Genomic DNA, 24288 nt, shown 5'->3' with positions numbered 1-24288 from the left:
TCTTTATCTGCCATCATCTACTATGTTAGTATGTAATGTAGCAGTAATAATCAGTGGGACTGAGTTATTCAAAGCTTTAAATACCAATATGTGAAACTATTCCTTCATTGTGCAGATTCTTTCAAGAATGAACAGGTTAAGCTTTCTGAACCTGAGAAAAGGCTTTGTGATATTAAAAATGGTCTGCCAAAGTAGGCACAATACTTATTACTTTGCAATCTAAAGTTGTTTCTGCAGTTAAAGATATGTGAGTATTACACTTTCAGCTGGAATTAATGGAGAATCATTTTAGAATTAGAAACCTTAGAATATTTGATATCTCAATGACACATTATTTGGCTCTTCTGGAGTTCTTGAAAATGTATCTGAAAGAAATTGTACAGTATCCTCAGGATGAGTTATTAATGGTTGAGAATATATTTTATATCATAAGAATTTCTAGAGTGACTAAAAAAAAAAGAGGGTGAATTAGATCAGCTTGTCTCTGCTGATAGTTTAGCTGTATCCCAGTTTTTGGAATCATTTTAGGATTAAATTATCAACTACTTTGTTGGTGAAATTTTATTCAGAAGTAAAGGAAAATACTGCCTTGAAGTTGTATTTTGCTAAGAATTTATTTATTTATTTATTTTAAAAATCTATATATCATCTAAAACTAAACGGTTTACATGGCTTACATACACAGGGCTCCTTTTACTAAGGTGTGCTAGGGCTTTAATGCACGGAATAGCGCATGCTACAATGCTGCGCTTGCTGGACCTTAACGCCAGCACTGAGCTAGCGTTCTAGAAGCATAGCACGTGGTAATTTCCTGCGTGCTCTAAAAATGCTAGCGCACCTTAGTAAAAGGAGCCCACAGTGTTAAAATGACAACAAAATAAAAAAAAGTGGATTGCAGGGCTCTTGGATAAATTCATCAATTTTAGCTAAGGTAACTAAAAAAAGGCATCTTTACTAATTTTCTGAACCTACCCTTTTCATAGCAGTTTCGTATTTGACCCACTAAGGAGTTTCACAACTTAACTCCTGCACAACAAAAAGTCCTTTTACTTGTCTCAACAAGTCTTGGATTCAAAGTGCAGAGATCTCATTGGTGTATAGCTGAGTATATTACTTTTAAGACATTCTGAGATGTCAACAAATTGCTATGATGTGTTATTTGTTGTATGGCAACCCCTGTCAAAATGAGCAATAGTTTGTTATTATTAGAGGATATTTGGCTCTTGGCCCTCATCGCCATGCCAAATAATACTGTGTCATATGTTAATGCCACATGATTTTCTAATAAGCAATTTATCTGGCTCCAAATTGATTTCCAAAATTCCATAATTGGAAAAGTTGGAATAGACTAAACTTTAGTTTTTGGTGGAATTCAGTATGCCATATTTATAAAATGGAAAGAACATTAGCCATTCAAAAAGGGAATTTTAATAAATTTCAGGATATGTGGAGGCCATTATCAGAATATTGTAAAGAATACACGTATATATTTTTCTTCCCTGTTTAGTTCAAATGAAAAATAGGGCAGGAGAGGGGGGATTTTATTATTGAAGAATATGATTTTATGAAATATAAAATGAAGGGAGGGAGGAGGATAAATTTAATTTGATAAAGATCAATTGTAAAATCTCAAGTGAATTATCTATGTTACAATGTTAATATCAATATTGATGTACTTGATGTAAAATGAATAAAGAATTAAAAAAAAAAAAACCAACAAGTTGTTATGAAGTCCTTTTACCAAGCTTTAGTAAGCACTAGCACATGCTTACCACAGCTGAAAAAAGCTTATCATGGGGATCACTCAGGCATCCTGTGGTAAGTTCCCATACACCATAAGCTAATAAATTGTTTGCACCATAAAAAGGGTGTATCTAGGGTTTATAAATTATTTATTTATTTCCCGCCTTTCCTAAGGCGGGTCACAATAAGATACAAACATAATCAAAATCATATACATTTCAAGAATATCAAACATCATAACACACACAAATAATATAAAACCCATGAAAATCACAAAGAGGCTACCAGCGCCTCCCCTAGACACATACCAGTTTAGGTCCCATATTTCATCCTACAGAAAATATGTTTTTTCAGCATTTTCTTGAAATTGGTCAAATTACGGTAGTTTGCTGTCATATGTATCCTGGGAGCTTATGCCACTCCTGAGGGTCCATACATGAAAACATACTAAGTATAAGTGATTCTAGGGTAATCAGTTTGCACATTTACATTGCCTTGCACTAATATCTTCTTGTCCAGTTTATCTGGCTTGACTAGATTATAAGCTCTTTTAAGCAGGTGCTGTCTCTTCTATGTTTTGATATACATCGCCTGCTTATGTCTAGTACTGCTATAGAAATGATTAGTAGTAGCAGTAACTGATTAACATGTGATTGGCTCATGAACCCTTAATGCCTACAAAACAGGTGCAGTAAGGGCCTGATTCAATAAATGACACCTAACTCAGTAGGTGCCTGAGAAAACGGCACCTACCGCATGCCATTCAAAGTTAGGTGCCATCAGGGCAGGATTAATTCTTCAAGGTCCCCTAGGCACACAAGTACACTGGGCCCCCTGCCCCACCCCACCCCACCATGCACCCAGGCGGAAACAGGAAGCTGCGTCAGAGGGAAGCTTTGGGCCAGCAGCACCGCTTGCACAATTACAGTTCCTGTTGCCTTTCTTGCCTGCGTTGCTTACTTGTCTTACTTTCCATCGATGGGGGAGGCTGCGTTGCCGATCGATGCTGGAGGGGCCCATCGCCATTTGGAAAAAACAATGTTGATGCCCTCCTTTATCGAGCCCCCCGACCATTTTGGGCCCTAGGCACATGCCTACTTGGCCTATTGGTTAATCCTGCCCTGGGTGCCATTTATACAATCGTGCCTAGTTGGTGGCAGTAGTGTCTGTAACTCAGGTGCTGGTATACGAGAGGGTGCTGAAAAGTTCTTAGCCCAAACAACTTCCTAAATTCTGTAGCTGTAAAGGGTGTCATTTTATTTTGCAAAGTGCCAATTTGCAGAATCGTAATGCTCTGTTTTGACATTGTTTCAGATCATTGATTGAACCATGTCAACAAAAAGTGTGGAATTTTCAAGTGTGGAACACTGAGCCATCATGAAGTTCCTATTCCTGCAGAAGAGAACACCAAAGGAAATCCATGAATATATGATGCAAACATTGAGTGGCAAATACTCATCATACTCCAAAGTGAAGAAGTGGTATGCAAGCTTTCAGTGTAGAAATTTTGAGATTGAAGATGCAGCAAGGTCTGGGAGACTTATGAAATTGTTGACCATATGCATGGCCAATAGTGCTCGAACCCCCTAGCACCTCCTATTTTGTAAGCAGTAAGGGGGATATTTTATAAACTGCATCAAAACTTAGGCACTGGTATGAGATATGGTAAAAAAAAATGTTGAATAATGGTAAAAAAAATACAGCATCTACCAACACCTAAATAAAAGGTGCCAGAATCATGCCTACATAGGTGCTATAGTGGGAAAATGCCAAAATTAGGCATGACCTAAAGAGCCTTTGTAGGAGTGATTCATGCAAAGATAGGTGTCGGAAATGTAGATCCAGAAGACCCTGGGCTGCATTTCCAGTGTCTATATTTCCCGAGGGATCTCAAAAATAGTGCACAGCTTGCTATCAGATGATCACAGCAGGGAAATCCACAATCAGCTGAGCTGGTAGGACTCTCCGAAACCGCAGCTTTGTGGGATCCTGTCGGCTTAGCTGAACTGCAGGCAAATCACATATCCTCTCTCCCTTCCTTCCACCCACTAAGCCCCCCTCCAAAGAAAGCCCCCTTCCACAGATCCTGACACCAACACACACCCCTGAACACCCCCAAGCCCCTCTTCTGACACCCCATATACCCCCAATACTTCTCAGACATCTCCTTATACCCCTCAATACCCCCCTGTACCTTAGGATTAAACATCAGCAGGAAGGATGCCCACTCGGTCCTGCCAATAGTGCTGCATCTTCAAAATGGTGGCCCTTCACCCTCCCAGTGTTTCTTGGGATGCACTGGGAGTGGCCTAAGGCCCTAAGCCAATCAGGGTCTTAGAACCCTACCAGTGCATCCCAAGATGCGCTGGGATGGGGAATGGCCACTATTTTGAAGAGGTGACCTTATCGACAGGAGGGAGTGGGCATTCCTCCTATTGATGTTTCTTCCAAAGATACAGGTGGAGTGTATGGAGGGTGTGTAGGGTTGTCTGAGGGGTATTTGTGGGGTGTGGGGCTGGGGCTGCAGAGGGGAGGCTGGGGGGATGTTAGGGTGTGTGGAGGGTTTTTTAGGGTGTGTGTTTTGGGTGTTGGGCTCAGTGGGAGGAGGCTTTCTTGGGAGGGGGTTGGGGGATCGGTGGATGGGAGGGAGGGAGAGAGAGAGGATAGGCGGGATCTCCCTGTCGGTTCAGCTGATCGCAGCAGGGGATTCCCCAGTCAGCTGAGCTGGCAGGTCTCCCTGAAGCCGTGTGATTGACACATGCCCGCTGCACTGGTTAGAGAATCCAAGCAACAGGGTCTAATTCTATAAGTGGCACCTGAAACAGCAGGCACCTAGAAAATTTATGCCTGCCACGTGTCAATCATAGTCAAGCAATAACAAAAAATAAATGCCACTACTATAATTAAAATATTGTCATTTGAGCAAAGTAAGACCAATAGAACGGAAAACCATCATGGCAACATTCTGTTCTGAATTACCAACTCGTATTGTGATGGACTGCATACCAATAATAGCTACATTCATTAATTACAAGAAAAAAATGGAAAAACCATTTGTCAGATTGATGATAAAACTTGTGAGGCTTTAAGTTTCTTGTATTGTGGACGTCCCGTTAATCCAGATAACAGCTTAGATGTTCTGTTTATACAAATGCCATTTACTCTGTGCATGTTCAATTGATGGTGTGCACACCCTTGAGCTTCACAGTGCCACTTTGACATTTTCTCCTATCACTTACATATTAAAATAATAATAATAATATTGTTCCCCAGTTTTACCATACTAGCTAATTTTTCTTCCATTTGCATCTTTGCTTTCCTGACTATTTTCCAGCTTCCTTTAGTCTTTTGTTGCCTGTTGTAACAGCCTTGCCTGGTGTGGCCCAAACTTCCAGGAGAAAATATATTCAGGACACAGTTTCACATAAACAAAAATATTTCTTTTTATTATGTTTGCCTCACACAAAAACACAAAGGGTGTTGGCTTACCTCAGCCAAGCTGCTTCATTTATAGGCACCCTTCTGATTCCCAAGGCTTTGCCTTAGCCTATCACTAGGGAACCCAGGAGTCCTTCTTTCTCTCTCTCAGGGACCTCTCTGACTGATTCTGATCTGGGGTAGAAGTATTCCTCCCTGCCTGAGTCCTGCCCCTCTGACACAGCAGTGAGCTTCTAAAGTGCAGGGCATTCTGGGATCTGTACGTTGCCTCTCTAGTTAGTGCTCCCTGCTGCCTGGTGGTGACGGAAACCCCTTAATCTGTCACACCTGGCTTCCTCTTTCTGTGATATCTTGTAATATAAAGGCTAACCTTAGCCATACTCTCATCGCTCATGCTTAGACTGCTGCAATATACTTCTCTCAGATCTCCCACTCATCTATCTCTCACCCCTTCAATCTGTTCATATTCCGTGAGAGCCGCCACACTCACATTACTCCTCTCCTCGTCACTTCATTGGCTCCCCATTCGTTTCTGAATGCAGTCCTCTCACTGACTTCCAAGTGCATTCATTCTGTAGTCCTTCAATATCTCTCCTCATTTATCTCTCCCTATGCTCACCCACTGTGAACTCAGTGCATCGGGTAAGTCCCTCTTATCTGTACTCTTTTACTCCACCGCCAACTCCAGACTCTGTCCCTTCTTTCTTGCCATGCCATATGCCTGGAACAGGCTGCCAGAGTCAGTACGTCATGCTCCATCTCTAGCAGTATTCAAATCCAAGCTGCTTTCAACTCATATCTCCCACTCACTGTCAGATACCTTTACCCATTGTATTTATATATATTTATTGTATTTATAATTAGCATTTATATATCACTTATAATCTAAGTGGTTTACATTTAGGTACTCAAGCATTTTTCCCTATCTGTCCTGGTGGGCTCACACTCTAATGTAACTGGGGTAATGGGGGATTAAGAGACTTGTCCAGGGTCACAAGGAGCAGCTTGTAATTTGAACCCATGCCTTTCAGTGCTTCAGAAATGATACATAGTAGTATTAGTAGTAGCTAACATCAGTTCCTTCCTTTTTCAGTTACTACATTTGACAACTAAAGCAATCTCCCAGGCAAAGAGATCCTAAGTGACACAAAAGAGTCCACTGAATGAATTCCAGGTCAGAACTTAAGCAGTGGTTTTTGCACTTTCAAGGGCTATTAAAGACCTTAACATTTAAATATGCTATTATCAATTAAGCATGTTATTATCATATAATCTCTTATAATCTGTTCCATTTCAAGAATAGGAGTTCTCAATTTATTCACACATCGTATATCATTCAGTTTTGTTTTCCAAGTGTTATATAATATACCCTCTGATGCAAACCATTAGGAGCAAACTGCCTGATATTAAGCACTATTTCACCAGCCAGTAACTGCTTCTCAAAGTTGTGCTGGAAGTTGCCTTAAACGTGCTTAGGCATCACTTTGCACCTCTGAATGCGTGTGGTAGGTGTATGCTGGCCTACATTTCACACACCTATACAAAATTGTAAGCGTAATTCTACAATGCACACCTTGCAGTTGATTTACAACTGCATGCCTGCACACCTATGATGTAGGCATGCTAAGGTGCACTATATAGAATCAGGCCCTTACTGATTAGCAAAAACATGTCCCCTTTCCACCTCCAGACACATCCCTTTAACCAAAATCTAAAAAAAAATTTTTTAGCTTACAGTTACATAAGAACATAAGAATTGCCGCTGCTGGGTCAGCTCACGCGGCGGCCCTCTGGTCAAAGACTAGTGCCCTAACTGAGACTAGCTCTATCAGCGTACTCCCTTGTTCAGCAGGAACTTGTCTAACTTTGTCTTGAATCCCTGGGAGGGTGTTTTCTCCTATGACAGACTCCGGAAGAGCGTTTCAGTTTTCCACCACTCTCTGGGTGAAGAAGAACTTCCTTTTGTTCGTACGGAATCTATCCCCTTTTAACTTTAGACAGTGCCCTCTCATTCTCCCTACCTTGGAGAGGGTGAACAACCTGTCCTTATCTACTAAGTCTATTCCCTTCAGTACCTTGAATGTTTTGATCATGTCTCCTCTCAATTTCCTCTGTTCGAGGGAGAAGAGGCCCAGTTTCTCTAATCTTTCGCTGTACGGCAGCTCCTCCAACCCCTTAACTATCTTAGTCGCTCTTCTCTGGACCCTTTCGAGTAGTGTCCTTCTTCATGTACGACGACCAGTGCTGTACGCAGTACTCCAGGTGAGGGTTCACCATGGCCCGGTACAGCGGCATGATAGCCTTCTCCGATCTGTTTGTGATCCCCTTCTTTATCATTCCTAGCATTCTGTTCGCCCTTTTTGCTGTCGCCGCACATTGCGTGGATGGCTTCATCAACTTGTCGATCAGAACTCCTAAGTCCCTTTCCTGGGAGGTCTCTCCAAGTACCGCCCCGGACATCCTGTATTCGTGCATGAGATTTTTGTTACCGACATACATTACTTTACACTTGTCCACGTTGAACCTCATCTGCCATGTTGATGCCCATTCCTCGAGCTTGATTATGTCGCATTGCAGATCTTCGCAATCCCCCTGTGTCTTCACTACTCTGAATAACTTCGTATTGTCCGCAAATTTAATCACCTCACTCGTCGTACCAATGTCCAGATCATTTATAAAGATGTTGAAGAGCACGGGTCTAAGCACCGAGCCCTGCGGCACCCCACTGGTGACACTCTTCCAGTCCGAGTATTGTCCATTTACCCCCACTCTCTGTTTCCTATGCTCCAGCCAGTTTTTAATCCACGTGAGTATTTCACCCTTGATTCCATGGCTTGCAATTTTCTGAAGTCGTCGTTCATGCGGAACTTTGCACACCTTTGGAATTTACTACAGGATGTCTGAGCAAGTCCCATGTTCGGCTCTTATAAGCTGCGGCAAGCACACACTAGTGTTTACCTCAGCTTTATAGAAGGACCCTATAGAATGGGGAAATAAAAGCACATAATATAGGTATTAATCTGATTAAAATCTGAGCAGTACTGCTTTTCTTTTACCTAGCTGATAAAAAGGAAGCTCTAATTATTAATTCATTACTATGGTAGAGAATTTGAGTTACAAAATATTTTCTGCATGAGCAGTGGACTATGTAATCTCTTAAAAATGGACAAGCAGCTTGCTGTAAGCACTCATCACACAACTGGATTGGTATTATTTAATTAAAAATAAAACAACATTTGTGATTAGTAGCTATAAAATTTGCATTTAGCAACCTATTTAGGTTTCCAGCTGAAAAGCAATACAAATTGGGAGATTTTCAATCAAATATCCCAGAGGAGAGCTATCACTGACAAATAAAACTGACTTGTTTTATCCTAACTGTATACAGAAGCTGAATGGTTTGTTTTTTTTGTTTTATTTTTACAAATAAATGGGGAAACCCTGTAAATCATAACTCACGGAGGTGTATGCGTTGGTGTGTACATGCACGTACACACACAGCCACATGTATGTGTATATACAGTATGTGTTCTCTGTGTGTGCATCTGTGATCGAGAAGGTACTGGGCAGACTTGCAGATGGGGCAGACTTGCATGGTCTGTGTCTGTAGATAGCCGTTTGGTGGAGGATGGGCTGGGGAGGGCTTCAATGGCTGGGAGAATGTAGATGGGCTCGAGTAGGTTTTAACGGAGATTTCGGCAGTTGACACCCAAGCACAGTACCAGGTAGAGCTTTGGATTCTAGCCCAGAAATAGCTAAGAAGAAAAAAAATTTTAAAAAATTTAAATTGAATCAGGTTGGGCAGACTAGAAGGACCATTCGGGTCTTTATCTGCCGTCATCTACTATGTTACTATGTAAGGTAGTTGATTTATTTTGTTTCATCTATAAGAACATAAGATTTGCCGCTGCTGGGTCAGACCAGTGGTCCATCATGCCCAGCAGTCCGTTCATATGGCGGCCCTTAGGTCAAAGACCAGTGCCCTATTTGAGTCTAGCCTTACCTGCATATGTTCTGTTCCAGCAGGAACTTATCCAACCTTTTCTTGAATCCCTGAAGGGTGTTTTCCCCTTAAGAGCCTCCGGAACAACGTTCCAGTTTTCTACCACTCTCTGGGTGAAGAACTTCCTTATGTTTGTACGGAATCTATCCCCTTTTAACTTTAGAGAGTGCCCTCTCGTTCTCTCTACCTTGGAGAGGGCGAACAACCTTTTTTTATCTACTAAGTCTATTTCCTTCATTATCTTGAATGTTTCGATCATGTTCCCTCTCAGTCTCCTCTTCTCAAGGCAGAAGAGGCCCAGTTTCTCTAGCCTCTCGTTGTACAGCAACTCTTCCAGTCCCTTAACCATTTTTGTCGCTCTTCTCTGGACCCTTTCGAGTATAAGTCGCATATCAGTGCACTTCTAAGTGTATCCAAATATTCTGTTGTCTTGGATAAAAAAAAAAAATAAAATAAAATGAAACCAAGGAGATCTTTTTTTAAAGTGTGCTATGTTTTGCAATTAGGACAACATAACACTAAAATTTAAAATGTGCTAAACGCAAAGGTTATGCAGGAATTGTTGGAAGTGTGTCCAGCATGTTCTCAGAAAATAACACACTGAAAATTGCACATGCACACATAAACCTGGTTGTAATTTTTGCTGATACACTAAGGGTTCCTTTTACTAAGTTGCGATAGCGTTTTTAGCGCACGCAGAATTTTTGCGCGTGCTAAACCCGCGCTATGCGGCTAGAACTAACACCAGATCAATGCTGGTGTTAACATCTAGCACGTGCGGCAATTTAGCGTGTGCTAAGCGCATGCTAAAACTGCTATCACAGCTTAGTAAAAGGAGCCCTAGGGGCCAGATTCTATATATTTTGCCCCAAAATCGGTGCCAACTAGTGTCATGCTAATTGTGTTTCTATAAAAGTTTAAGGCAGTAGCATAGCGAGAATGAGAGGCGCATTGGGTGGTGACACCCCTCCCCCACCCATTTCTCTGCCTTCACTCCCACCCCATCCACTCTTTCCCACCCCCCTCCTGCCACACAAGTGCCTCTTCCCTTCCTCTATACTTTAACATTCTTGGCGCAAACAGCAACCCCAAGCTGCTGTTTGCGTCAGTATCATATCTTTCTCTGACCTCACTTCCTAGATGTGGGTCTAGGAAGGGACATTAGAGGAAGAGCCAACGCTCACGTGAGCAGCAGGTTGGGATTGCTGCTCATGCCAGGATCGTTACAGAGATATGGGGAAGGAAGGGGTGCGCGCATGCGTAGTAATGGGAAAGCGAGGAAGGAGAGGGGGTGTAGGAAGACGGGTGCCGGTGACCCCATCAAGATGGCGCCCAGGTCTGACTGCCCCCCCTTACTACGCCACTACTTTTATGCATTGTACAGAATTGCACTTAGTGGGGAATAGCATAGAACACTTTAGCAAATAAAGAAACAATTAGGGGGAATAGCAACATAGAAGAAACATGACAGGGTGAGCAATTAGAGCTGGAAATTCCATCTGTAAAAGAGCTGAAGCTAATAGAGTCTGGAGATACCGGAAGTATATTCCATTATATAGGGCCTAGGGAACAGAAAAATCTCCCTGAGTACATTCATTGGCAACAGAATATACAAAATTGTAAAAGATTGCTTAAACGGCATCTTTTTTGTCAGATGAAATACAGGGTAAGAGACTGTGTTGTTTATAAGGAAGAGATGATGACAGTAAGGTGCTGGTCGCCTATCTTTTTTATTGTTTGCATTTTTGCTTTGTGTTAATAATTTTTTGTATTATGTATGTAATTAGTCTCAATTTTGTATGGATTTTTGTATGTAATTTTGTAATGATGTAATTTATTGTCGAATGTGTATGTAATTTTGTAACCTGCCCTAGGTAAGGGCGGAATATAAATAAATAAACCAAACCAAACTCATGAATAATACAAAGATAGATGAATATATGATATATAGAAACTATAATAATACTATATGTACATAGAAGGTATATATAGGTAAGATATACAGTACATATATTTTATTTAACTCACTTATTGTAACATCATTACAGAAGTTTGTGCATTGTAGCACCTTTACTAAAGCTCCTGCAAAAGCTCCGAATTGACTCCCCCAGTCATTAGTAGCTGTAAAGTAGCTTACAATAAACATAATCATCTAAGTGTCACTAAGTGTCCCAACATTTAGATGCACCCAATTTATGTCAAGAGTTTTCTTGACCCAAATGCCTTTGCCTAATTGGAATGCCTGGCCTAATATACCAGTGCCTAAGCACATAACAGCATCTAAGTCAAAAACATGTACCTAACTTGAAAACACACCCCCATCTGCCTATAACCATTCCCACTTTTAATTATATGCTTTGCCCAAAGCACATACAACTTTGGGGTATGCGCTTACCAAGTTGTGTGCCTAACTTTCAATTAATGTCAATAGGTGTTAATTGCTAATTAGCATCAATTAAACCTATTATTTAATTAAACAATTTTTATTGATGCAAACAACATCAAATAGAAACATAGAAACATAGAAACATAGAAATAGACGGCAGATAAGGGCCCACGGCCCATCTAGTCTGCCCACCTTAATGTCCCTCCCCTACCTTTGCCCTGTGAATAGATCCCATGTGCCGATCCCATTTGGCCTTAAAATCAGGCACGCTGCTGGCCTCAATCACCTGTAGTGGAAGACTATTCCAGCGATCAACCACTCTTTCAGTGAAAAAGAATTTCCTGGTGTCACCTCGTAGTTTCCCGCCCCTGATTTTCTACGGATGCCCTCTTGTTGTCGTGGGACCCTTGAAAAAGAAGATATCTTCCTCCGCCTCGATGCGGCCCATAAGATACTTGAACGTCTCGATCATGTCTCCCCTCTCTCTGCGCTCCTCGAGCGAGTAAAGCTGTAATTTGTCAAGCCGTTCTTCGTATGGAAGATCCTTGAGTCCCGAGACCATCCGGGTGGCCATTCTCTGCACCGACTCCAGTCTCAGCACATCCTTGCGATAATGCGGCCTCCAGAATTGCACACAGTATTCCAGGTGGGGCCTCACCATGGATCTATACAATGGCATAATGACTTCCGCCTTATGACTGACGAAACCCCTTCGTATGCAGCCCATGATTTGTCTTGCCTTGGACGAAGCCTGTTCCACTTGATTGGCAGACTTCATGTCCTCACTGACAATTACCCCCAAGTCTCGTTCTGCTACCGTTTTTGCTAGGATCTCGCCATTAAGGGTATAAGACTTGCATGGATTCTGGCTGCCCAGGTGCATAACTTTGCATTTTTTGGCATTGAAGTTGAGTTGCCATGTCCTAGACCATCGCTCCAGTAGGAGTAGGTCGTGCATCATGTTGTCGGGCACTGAATCTTCGTCTGTTGTGCATTTGCCCACTACATTACTCAGTTTGGCGTCATCGGCGAATAATGTTATTTTACCTCGAAGCCCTTCTGCCAAGTCTCTTATAAAGATGTTGAATAGGATTGGGCCCAAGACTGAGCCCTGTGGTACTCCACTAATCACCTCCGTCATTTCGGAGGGGGTGCCGTTCACCACCACCCTTTGGAGCCTACCTCCAAGCCAGCTCCCAACCCATTTCGTCAATGTGTTACCTAATCCTATAGAACTCATCTTGCTCAGTAACCTGCGGTGTGGTACGCTATCGAATGCTTTGCTAAAGTCCAGGTACACGATGTCCAGGGACTCCCCTATATCCAGCTTCCCCGTTACCCAGTCAAAGAAGCTGATCAGGTTGGATTGGCAGGATCTCCCTTAGTAAATCCATGTTGTCGGGGATCCCGTAGATTCTCCTCATCCAGGATCTTATCTAATTGGTGTTTGATTAGAGTTTCCATTAGTTTGCTCACTATCGATGTTAGACTCACTGGTCTGTAGTTTGCTGTCTCCATCTTTGAGCCTTTCTTGTGGAGTGGAATGACGTTAGCCGTCCTCCAGTCCAACGGGACACTGCCTGTACTAAGGGAGAGGTTGAAGAGCGCGGACAGTGGCTCCGCCAAGACATCACTCAGCTCCCTAAGCACCCTGGGGTACAGGTTGTCCGGCCCCATTGCCTTGCTAACCTTGAGCCTTGACAGCTCACCGTAGACACTGCTGGGCGTAAACTCAAAGTTACTAAACGGGTCAACTGAGCCAACCCTTGTCTGTAGCTGAGGGCCGAGCCCTGGCGCTTCTCGGGTGAAGACTGAGCAGAAGTATTCATTTAATAGTTGGGCTTTTTCCGAATCCTTTTCCACATAGTCTCCGTCTGGTTTCCTAAGACGTACAATCCCGCCTGAGTTTTTTCTTCTATCACTGATATACCTGAAGAAGGATTTATCTCCCTTCTGGATGTTCTTTGCTAGAGACTCCTCCATGAGGAATTTAGCCTCCCTGACTGCTGTTTTGACGGCTTTTGATAAGGGCACCCCAAGGTGCATAGTACAACAATAATGCATCGAATAAAATAAAATAAGAAGAATGTATAAATAAAACGTAACAGCAAACTAACTCAGGCACCCCCGGCCCTGGACTCTCATGAATCTAAAGAATGCCATTCAACCCTCCCTCCCCACCAAATCCCAATTATTCTATACATGACAATGTTTTCGAACCTTTCAATATCCCCCACCTCCCCTCCCCAATTTTAAACATGTCTAGCTCTGAAAATCTAAGTTCCATCCTGGACGTCTTGGGAAAAGTTTGACTATTGCCACAAGATGTCTAAGTGTAAAGCCACCCATAACACGCTTCCAACATGCCCCTTGAACTTTGGACACACAGCGGCTAAGAAATTGAGATAGATGGCAGGAGCCTATGGGAGACTTTTACAGGTTGACATCCAGAAAGTTAGCTTTGAAAATTGGTACCTGGACATTTTTGTGAGAAAACCATTCAAATGCTGATTTATGCCATTTTTTGAAAATGCCCCAGAAAGTGTCTTTGCTTATTTGTAAATGGGTCTCTACTGGATCCTCTAATTCAGTAGCATAATTACGGTAAATGAAATAACTACTTCTGAATTTTATGGGTACGGGTGAGGACGGAAGAGATTACTTGCGAGGATGGATGGGGACAGATTTGATTCTAGCAAGGACGGATGGGAACAGATTTGATTCCAGCGAGGATGGAAGAGGATGGGTTTGATTTCTGTCCCTACGCAACTCTCTAATTTCAAAGTACTGATTTTATAGTTTAATTACAAGGTGTCACAATCTCACAACAACATATATTAGTTGGCAGTATACAGAGCTACATGATTCAGTCATTAGGTTTTACAGTAGAATTTACAACAAAGAAATTTAAATATGAGGAAGCTGATCAAGGATATAGGTGTGGCAGTACTAGGGTAAGGGTACATGGTGCCAGGGCCAGAGTAAAGGGTAGGCCCAATAGGCTTGGGCCTATGGCCTGAAATGGTCATGGTGGCCCGCCAGTGCGGTGCTTTAGGACCCTATGGGCATCCAAATCACAAAAAAATTAGAAAAAGACTTCTGAACTTCTGCTTGCAAAGAGCCTTGGCTATAATCACAAACTATTGTCTGTCCACAGCCCCCCCCCCCCATCCCTCGGTGCTGCTTGTTGAAGTTAGGAGCCCCAGCGTCATAACAGCCCTGCATGCTCAGGGCCTGTGTATCTCCAATTCTCCAAGTTTCCAAGTTTATTAAAATTTTTGATAAAACGCAAATCAAGATTTGTAAGCGTTTTACAAATTCTATTTAAATAAGGGGAAAACACAGAACATATAAATACCGACTAAACAATACATCACAAACGTGAAATGATAGTAAAGTGGGTGGAACTAATATTTAAAAGTAAAGAAAACATGAAGGGTAAACAACAATAGGGAAGCTGGGGAATAAAGATTATTAGATAACCTTGGCTATTTCCAAGTCTATTCAGCAGTTGTAAGCATCTCAGAAGAGTTAGCTCTTTAGATTTCCCTTAAATTTGCCTAAATATTTTTCCATACTAATATGAAGTGGCAAGGAATTTCATATTGTAGGGGCCATAATTGCAAATGAAGTGGCCCAACGCATGCTGATGATTTTCAGGGATGGTGTACAAAGAAGATGTTGAGATGAGGATCTTAGGACTCTTGAAGGTTCATGTGGAATAAGGAGCTTGTGAATAAAGGCCAATTCATTAGTGTTTTGGGACTTGAAGGAAAGAATAGCTATTTTATATAAAATTTGATGTGCGATTGGTAGCCAATGCGCACTTTTCAGCAGAGGAGTAACATGGTCAAATTTATTCCTATTAGTAATAATTTTTATGGCAGTTTTTGTATCAATTGCAATCGGTGGATATCTTTTTGGCATATACCTTTATATAATATATTACAGTAGTCAAGTTTGGATATAATAAGAGAGTGAATAAGAATATTGAGAGATTGGGGGTCCAGAACGTTCACGAGAGATCTAATCATCCTAAGTCTAATGAAACAATTCTTTACTACTGAGCTGATTTGTGGACAGTAGGTCAGTTTGCTATCTATAATTACTCCTAGGATTTTAATAGCATTCACAGAAATAATGGGAGTATCATTTATAGAGATAGAGGATATGAGCTGTAAGTCATCTTTCCATAGGAATAACAAACATTTGGCTTTAGATAAGCTAAAAGACAGCAATTTTCTGTGAAGCCATTGACTCCCTCACCCTAGCATAATTCACCGGCAGCAGCGTCATCGCCCCCCCCCCCCCCTTGCGTCATTGTAGCAGCATCATCATCCAGGGCCTCTTCCCCCCGCCGACCCTCCCATGCATACCCTGCCAACCCTCTCACCGCAAGATGACAAACAAACCTCCCTCTAGCAGTGGTCGGCAGCCACAGCACTTTAAACATGCTGTTTCACGGCCTTCTGCTGGTGATTCCCTCTGCCACGTCACTGACGGTCTATATTAATAACCAAGTTTACAATGCCTCTCAACTGCCTCACTCTATGTCATCCAACTATAAATCATATGTATGGATAAACAACCAAATCTGTAACTCCTCTAGTATGTTCCACTCCAATACTGGTCGCCTTACCTTAAGAAGGATATGGCATTACTCGAGAGGGTTCAGAGGAGAGTGACACGTCTGATAAAAGGTATGGAAAACTTTCATATGCTGAGAGATTGGAGAAACTGGGACTCTTTTCCCTGGAGAAGAGGAGACTTAGAGGGGATATGATAGAGACTTACAAGAGGGCATTCTGAAAAGTTGAAAGGGAACAGATTCAAAACGAATGCTAGGAAGTTTTTCTTTACCCAACGTGTGGTGGACACCTGGAATGCACTTCCAGAGGGCGTAATAGGGCAGAGTGCGGTACTGGGGTTCAAGAAAGGATTGGACAATTTCCTGCTGGAAAAAGGGATAGAGGGGTATAGATAGAGGATTACTGCACAGGTCTTGGACCTGTTGGGCCGCCGCGTGAGCGGACTGCTGGGCACGATGGACCTCAGGTCTGACCCAGCGGAGGCATTGCTTATGTTCTTATGTTCTTATGTTCTTATGTGTTAACGTGTAATGAAACACCAAGGCAAGCAGTCTGCCAAACAATCTAACATGAAACAACAGATCGGCAGAAAATAGGAAGATTCAAATCAGGTTTATTCAAGGTACTCCCAAGAACCATGCCCTGTCCAGGGCAGTGGCTTCCCCCATGTCTTTCTCAATAATAAACTATGAACTATTCCTCCAGGAACTTGTCCAAACCTTTCTTAAAACCAACTACGCTATCCACTCTTACCACATCCTCTGGCAACGCATTCCACAGCTTAACTATTCTCTGAGTGAAAAAAAATTTCCTCCTATTGGTTTTAAAAATATTTCCCTGTAACTTCATCAAGTGTCCCCTAGTCTTTGTAATTTTTGGCGGAGCGAAAAATCGATCCACTTATACCCATTCTATTCCACTCAGGATTTTGTAGACTTCAATCATATCTCCCCTCAGCCATCTCTTTTCCAAGCTGAAGAGCCTAACCATTTTAGTCTTTCCTCATACGAGAGAAGTTCCATCTCCTTTAACATTTTGGTCAATCTTCTTTGAACCTTTTCTAGCATCACTATATCTTTCTTGAGATAAGGAGACCAGAATTGAGTGGTACAGGGGCATTATAACATTCTTAGTCTTGTTAACCATCCCTTTTTTAATTCCTAGCATCCTGTTTGCTTTTTTGGCCGCCGCCGCACATTGGGCGGAAGGTTTCATTGTATTGTCTACGATGATACCCAGATCCTTTTCTTGGGTGCTAATCCCCAAGATTAGCCAGGGCAGGATTAATTTGTCGAGGGCCTCTAGGCACACAAGTACACTGGGCCCCCTGCCCCACTCCACCACACCGTGCACCCAGGCGGAAACAGGAAGCTTCGTCAGAGGGAAGCTTTGGGCCAGCAGCACCGCTTGCATAATTATAGTTCCAGTTGCCTTTCTTAACCGCGTTGCTTGCTTGTCTTACTTTCCGTCGATGGGGTGAGGTTGCAGGTCGTGGGGGGTTGCCGATTAGGGGGGTCCGCGTTGCCAATCGATGCTGGAGGGGCTCATCGCTGTCTGGAAAAAACAATGTTGATGTCTTCCTTCATCGGGCCCCCCTGACCATTTTGGGCCCTAGGCACGTGCCTACTTGGCCTATTGGTTAATCCTGCCCTGACCATAGCATCCAGTAACTGTGATTCAGGTTATTCTTCCCAAAGTGCATCACTTTGCATTTGTCCATATTAAATTTCATCTGCCATTTGGAAGCTCAGTCTTCCAATTTCCTAAGGTCCGCCTGCAATTTTTCACAATCTGCATGCGTTCTAACAACTTTGAACAGCTTAGTGTCATCTGCAAATTTAATCACCTCACTCGTCGTTCCAATTTCCAAATCATTTATAAATAAATTAAATAGCACAGTCCCAGTACAGACCCATGTGGCACTCCACTGTTTACTCTCCTCCATTGAGAAAAATGACCATTTAAACCTACCCTCTGTTTTCTATCCCATAACCAATTCCTAATCTACAACTGAACTTTGCCACCTATCCTATGACACTTTAATTTTCTCAGGAGCCTCTCGTGAGGAACTTTATCAAAAGCTTTCTGAAAATCTAGATACGCTATATCAACCGGCTCACCTTTATCCACATGTTTATTCACACCTTCAAAGAAGTCAAGCAAATTGGTGAGGCAAGATCTCCCTCAGCTGAACCCAAGCTGACTCTATCTCATTAAATATTTTGTCTACGTGTTCCACAATTTTATTTTTTATAATCATTTCTACCATTTTGCCCTGCACCGAAGTAAGGCTTACCGGTCTGTAATTTCCCAGATCTCCCCTGGAGCCCTTTTTAAAAATCAGCGTAACATTGGGCACCCTCCAATCTTCAGGTACTACAAATGATTTTAGTGACAGGTTACAGATCACTAACATCAAGTCAGCAATTTCATGTTTGAGTTCTTCTAGTACCCTGTATACCAGGGGTGCCCACACTTTTTGGGCTTGCGAGCTACTTTTAAAATGACCAAGTCAAAATGATCTACCAACAATAAAATTTTAAAAAAAATACAAAACACACTGTACGCAGAGAAAATGTTATCATTTATATTCCGCAGGTTTTTAAAGAGGTCAAGGCAGCTGACTTTATGCAATGTCACCTAAGTAACAACTATACAAAAAAATAGACAAATATGCCCCCTCCCTTTTTACTAAACCACGATAGCAGTTTTTAGCACAGGGAGCTGGCTGAATACCCTGTACTGCTCTCGATGCTCATAGGTTCCCTGTGCTAAAAAAAATGCTATTGCAGTTTAGTAAAAGGGGGCTATAGTGCAAAATATAGACAGCAGATAAAAATTCTCAAAACGGACACATTTTGATCACTAAATTGAAAATAAAATCATTTTTCCTACCTTTGTTGTCTGGTGATTTCATGTGTCTCTGGTTGCACTTTCTTCTTCTGACTGTGCATCCAATATTTCTTCCCTTCTTTCAGCCTCCTGTATGCTTTCTCTCCTCCAGACCTCATTCCCTCCCCCAATTTTTGCTTCCTCTCTCCCTGCTCTCCTCCCCTTTTTTTCTTTTTCTTCGTCTTTCTTTCTGTCTCCCTGCCCCCTTTCTTTCTGTCTTCCTGCCCTCCTTTATTTCTGTATGTCTGACTTTCTCTCTCCATGCCCCCTTTCTGTCTGTCTCCCTGTCTGTTTTTCTGTCTCCCTGCCCTCCCCCAAGCCACCACCGCCGCCATCGGGGAACAGGCCATCGCCGTAAAGAGGACACTGAAGCGCCGGGCCGACCAACCTTCCCACCTAGGCAGTGATTGGCTGGCCCAGAACTTGAGAGGAAGTTGACATCGAATGAGGAACGTTGGTCAGCCTGGCGCTTCAGCGTTCTCTTTACAGAGTCAGGAAGCAGGTAGAACGGAAGGCAATGCGAGTATATCATGGAGCCCGGGATGTGCTCCGCGATCCACTCACATTGCCTTTGTGATCTACTGGTCGATCACGATCGACCTTTTGGGCACCCTTGCTGTATACCATCCAGTCCTGTTGATATATCACTTTTTAACTTGTCAGTTTGGAGTCACGTGATGCCGTCTTGGTGAGCCGACGTGTGTGAAGGGAGCTCCTGGGCCCGCTCGCTTTTGCTGTGCTCTGCCGGCGTTGCTATCAGCGCGGTTTGCTTTCCCCGACTTCCGGTTTCGGAGGGGACGTCCCGGCAGTGTTTAGCGCTCTGTTTGGGGAGCTATGGCAGCTAAAGTGACCCGCAAAGATCGGGAGAAGCCTCGGGTTGCTGATTCCAAGATGGCGGAACCAGCCCTCGTGTCTCCTTCTTCACCACGCTCAGAGTGGGTGGCGGATATTATTACGGAGGTGCGGGCAGCGATTCAAGACACCCTTACCTCCCAGCTCCAAAAGCTCTCTGATAAACTGGATGGATTGGATGATTCTGTAAGCCATCTAAGAGCGGAGTTTGGCTCCTTTCAGCAAAGGGTGTCTGATTTGGAGGATTCGACTGGGCAGTTTCGGGAGGCACAGACAGCGGCAGACTCAAAAATACGCCAGCTGGAACTTAAGGTGGAGGATCTGGAGAATCGCTACAGGCGCAGCAATTTGCGACTTGTTGGTGTTCCCGAGTCGGTGTTGGATGGGCAGCTGCATTCCTTTCTGGAATCCTGGTTGGTGCAGTCTCTTCAGCTTCCTTCGACTGCGGGACCCCTGCGGATTGAAAGAGCGCATCGTCTGGGAGTTCGCCGCCAGAATGCTACCCGTCCTAGGGTGGTAATCTTCAAGGTGTTGAATTATGCCCACAAGGTGGAGATCCTGTGGGCTATTCGGGCGAAGGGCCCCCTCACCTATGAAAATCAGAAGATTTTGTGTTTCCAGGACTTCTCAGTTCAATTGGCTGCCCGGAGAAAGGAGTTTGCCGCTGTTTGCCGTCAACTCCATGAGCTGCACGTCCAGTTCGCGCTTCTCTATCCTGCACGTCTCAAAGTTCAACATGAGGGTCGCTCTCACTTTTTTGAATCCGCGGCCGCTGCCTTGGCTTTTGTGCAACGCCTAGCGGGAGCGGCACATAGCCCTTGACCTTTCTCTTCTTCCTAGTTCCTGGTTCCTGGACTGTACTAGGCTGGCTTTCTTGCTGTTTTGCTGCTGCTAGCGTGCAGCCTCGGGACTTTGCCATGGGCTGCCGGTGGAACGGCGTTGCTGGAGTTTTGGGGGATGCTGACATCTTCTCCGCCTGACCCATGTGCGCGGACTCCAGCCCTTTGGTTATGTTTCTGCTGTCGTTGTTTGACTGTGTGTTGGATTTCATGGCACTGATCCTCCGTTGTGGATAGACTGTTTTCCTGCCATGGTGTTCCTTTTGCTTTTGATATAGCTTCTCGTTCTGTTTTCTCTCAGCATAATGCGTGTTATTTTATTTTCTGCTTTGCTGTCTTCTTAGGTTTTGTATTGGGAGAGTTTTCCTCCACATAGCTGCTTGTTCCTCCTCAGTAATTATTTTATTCTTATTTTATTTGTTGAGTTATTCCTTTAGTTCTATTTTTCCTGTAATTCCTCTTTGTTGGCTGGTGTTTAGTTGATCTGGAAGTTGGGGGGTGGGCTCGGGAGGGCTTTTCAGCGTGACTTGTATCTGGGTTATCCCAGATCCGTGCATGGGACTTTGGGGGTTGGAGATTGGGAGGTTGCTGGGTGGGTGAGGGGGGGTTAAGTGGGCTGGGGCTGGGCTAGGGGGGGGGGTTGTATGTGTGGAGTGTTTGGATGGGTGTACTTGGGTGTGAATGGAGGTGGCTGTGAGACCCGGGGTGCTGGAGTTTGGTTTTGTTTGTTTTTTTTGGACTATGGGTGATCTTTTATTCCGGGAAGGAGCCGCTGGCTGGGACGGTTCCCCCGGATGTTTATTCAGCTATCTTTCTTTTTACCTTAGCTTTTCTTACTCATGGTAATTAAGTTTATCTCCTGGAATGTCCATGGTATCACATCTCCTGTTAAACGCCAAAAAATTCTTAGTGCGTTGAATCGACAAAAGGCGGATGTGGCATTTTTGCAGGAGACCCACCTCTCTTCTGCGGAACATGTTAAACTCTGCCGTTGGTGGGTGGGCGAGGTTTTGGAGTCTCCGGGTCTGCACCGGAAGGCAGGGGTGGTCATTTTATGTCGCAAGGGTCTGCATCTGACTACCCATAAGGTATGGTCTGACCCGAAGGGGCGTTATCTGATAGCTAAAGTCACACTTAATAGGCAGGATTTGCTCTTGTGTAATATATATGCTCCTAACACTTGGGATGGGCCCTTTATGCATTCCCTCACCAGACTCCTTCATCAGGATCTCCCAGTGGTGTTGGGGGGGGATTTTAATGAAGTTTTTGATCCCACTATTGACAAGTCTACTCCCCTTCCTCATGACAGGTATGCCCCGACTAGAGGCCTTCCCTTATTTGCTTCTTCTATGTCTTTGATTGATGTGTGGCGGGTGTTACACCCTGGAGACCGCGAATACACTCATACATCTAGCGCCCATGCAACGCAGTCCTGTATTGATTATTGGTTGCTTACGGACTCCCTGTTTTCGCAGGTGAGCTCGGTGGAGATTGGGGGATATGATGTTTCGGATCATGCTATGATTGTTCTTACTTTGGAGTTTCCTGGAGATGCCCCTGGGGGCTTTCACTGGCGGTTTCCTCTCTCGCTATATTCTGACCAGGAGTTTCATACTTTCTTGGTAGACAAATGGAAGGACTATGCTTTTCATAATGCGTCTCATAGAGGTGACTCACTTCTTTACTGGGAAGCTGCTAAAGTGGTGTTGCGGGGTGAGATCATTGCTTACTCAAGCCGGAAGAAAAAACGGCGCGACCGTCAGGTGCTCCGGTTGGAGCGCAAGGTTCAGGATGACCGTCGCCGCTATGGGGCTCATCCCACCAGAATCAATAGAGCGTTATTGTTGGCCTCGCAGTTGTCGTTGCGGGAACTTTTACATGATCGGGCTATGAAATCTTTGGCATATTATAAATTTCAACTGTATTTGCATGCTAATAAGAGCGGTAAGCTTTTGGCCAACTTAATTCGGCGTGCTAAGGGGTTTTCCCCAATTCTACATCTTCGCCGGGCAGACGGTGGTCTGGTCCACAGGGATGAGAATATGGCGGCGGTGTTTCACCATTATTTCCAGGAGTTGTATGCTGCTCCACTGGTTCCTTCGTTGGCGGGGGATCTTTATTTGGATCAGGTCTCTCACCCGGTGGTGACTGACGCTCAGAATGCGCGACTGCAGGCTCCTTTTACAGTCGAAGAGCTATCGTTGGTTCTTGGTAGTTCTCCGTTGCAAAAGCGGCGGGGCCCGATGGCTTTCGCAACGAATTTTACAGACTTCTACTTGCGGACGTGGCCCCGGTTCTGGTTGATGTGTTTAACAGTGCGGTCCGCGATGGGGCTCTCCCGCCTTCTCTTCAGATTGCTCAGATTGTGGTTTTGCTTAAGCCTGGGAAGGACCCGTTAAGGGCCTCCTCATATCGCCCCATTTCCCTGTTGAATGCTGAAGCTAAATTCTTTGCTAAATTGTTGGCCAACCGGTTGGCGGGGATCTTGCCCTCACTGGTGGCGGATCTTCAAGTTGGGTTCGTCCAAGGTCGGTCGTCCACTCGCAATTTACGTACTATTCTTGCTTCTCTGGAATGGGTGGAGCGGGAGAAGGTTTCTTCTTTGTTGGTCAGTTTTGATGCCCATAAGGCCTTTGATAGGGTGTTGTGGGACTTTTTGTTTTGTACTCTTCAACATTATGGTATGGGTGGTTTCTTTAGTGATGCGGTGGCTGCGTTGTATCATAATCCGCAGGCCAGGGTGCTGGTTAATGGAGTTTCTTCGGCGGTGTTTCCGATTCAGCGGGGTACTAGACAGGGTTGCCCCTTGTCTCCTCTTCTTTTCGTGCTCACCTTAGATCCTTTAATTCGTGAGATTTCTGCTAATCCGGCGGTTCGGGGTGTTCATCTCGGCGGCCGAGAGTTTAAGATTTCGGCATTTGCGGACGATTTGTTGGTTCATTTGACCTCCCCGTGGGCTTCCTTTCCTGCTCTTATGTCGCTTTTTAAGGAGTATGGTGATTTTTCTGGCTTTCAACTGAATTATGATAAATCTTTGGCATTAGCTACTGCCGACGCGGTGCGATTGGAGTGGCCGGGGCAGTTTCCTTTACGGTGGGCGGATGGTGTGTTCAAATATTTGGGAGTGCAACTCATGAACTGTGTGGGTCGGATATATCGTGCTAATGTAGATGCTTTGCTGGCCGCTACGGAGGGTTGTTTTGCACAGTGGATGTCTCTGCCTCTTTCTTTTTACGGTAGGGTTCACTTGTATAAGATGGTTATTTTTCCCCGCTGGTTGTATGTACTCCAGCTGCTGCCTCTTTGTCTTCGCCGTCGCGATCTTCAACGGCTTCATAGGCAGCTGACCCGGTTCCTCTGGCAAGGCAAGAAGTCTCAGATATCGATCGCTTATTTGTTCGGCTCAGGGAGGATCGGCGGTTTGGGACTCCCGGATATGGGCCTATATAATCTGGCTTGCTTGCTGCGCTTCTTGGGTGACTGGTGCCTACGGAGTGATGACTATCTTTTTCGGGACTTTGAAACTGCTCTTTTCTCTCCTTGGCA

This window comes from Geotrypetes seraphini, chromosome 2 (genome assembly GCF_902459505.1).
Source record: "Geotrypetes seraphini chromosome 2, aGeoSer1.1, whole genome shotgun sequence".
NCBI lineage: Eukaryota > Metazoa > Chordata > Amphibia > Gymnophiona > Dermophiidae > Geotrypetes > Geotrypetes seraphini.
This window is presented reverse-complemented; position numbering follows the sequence as displayed.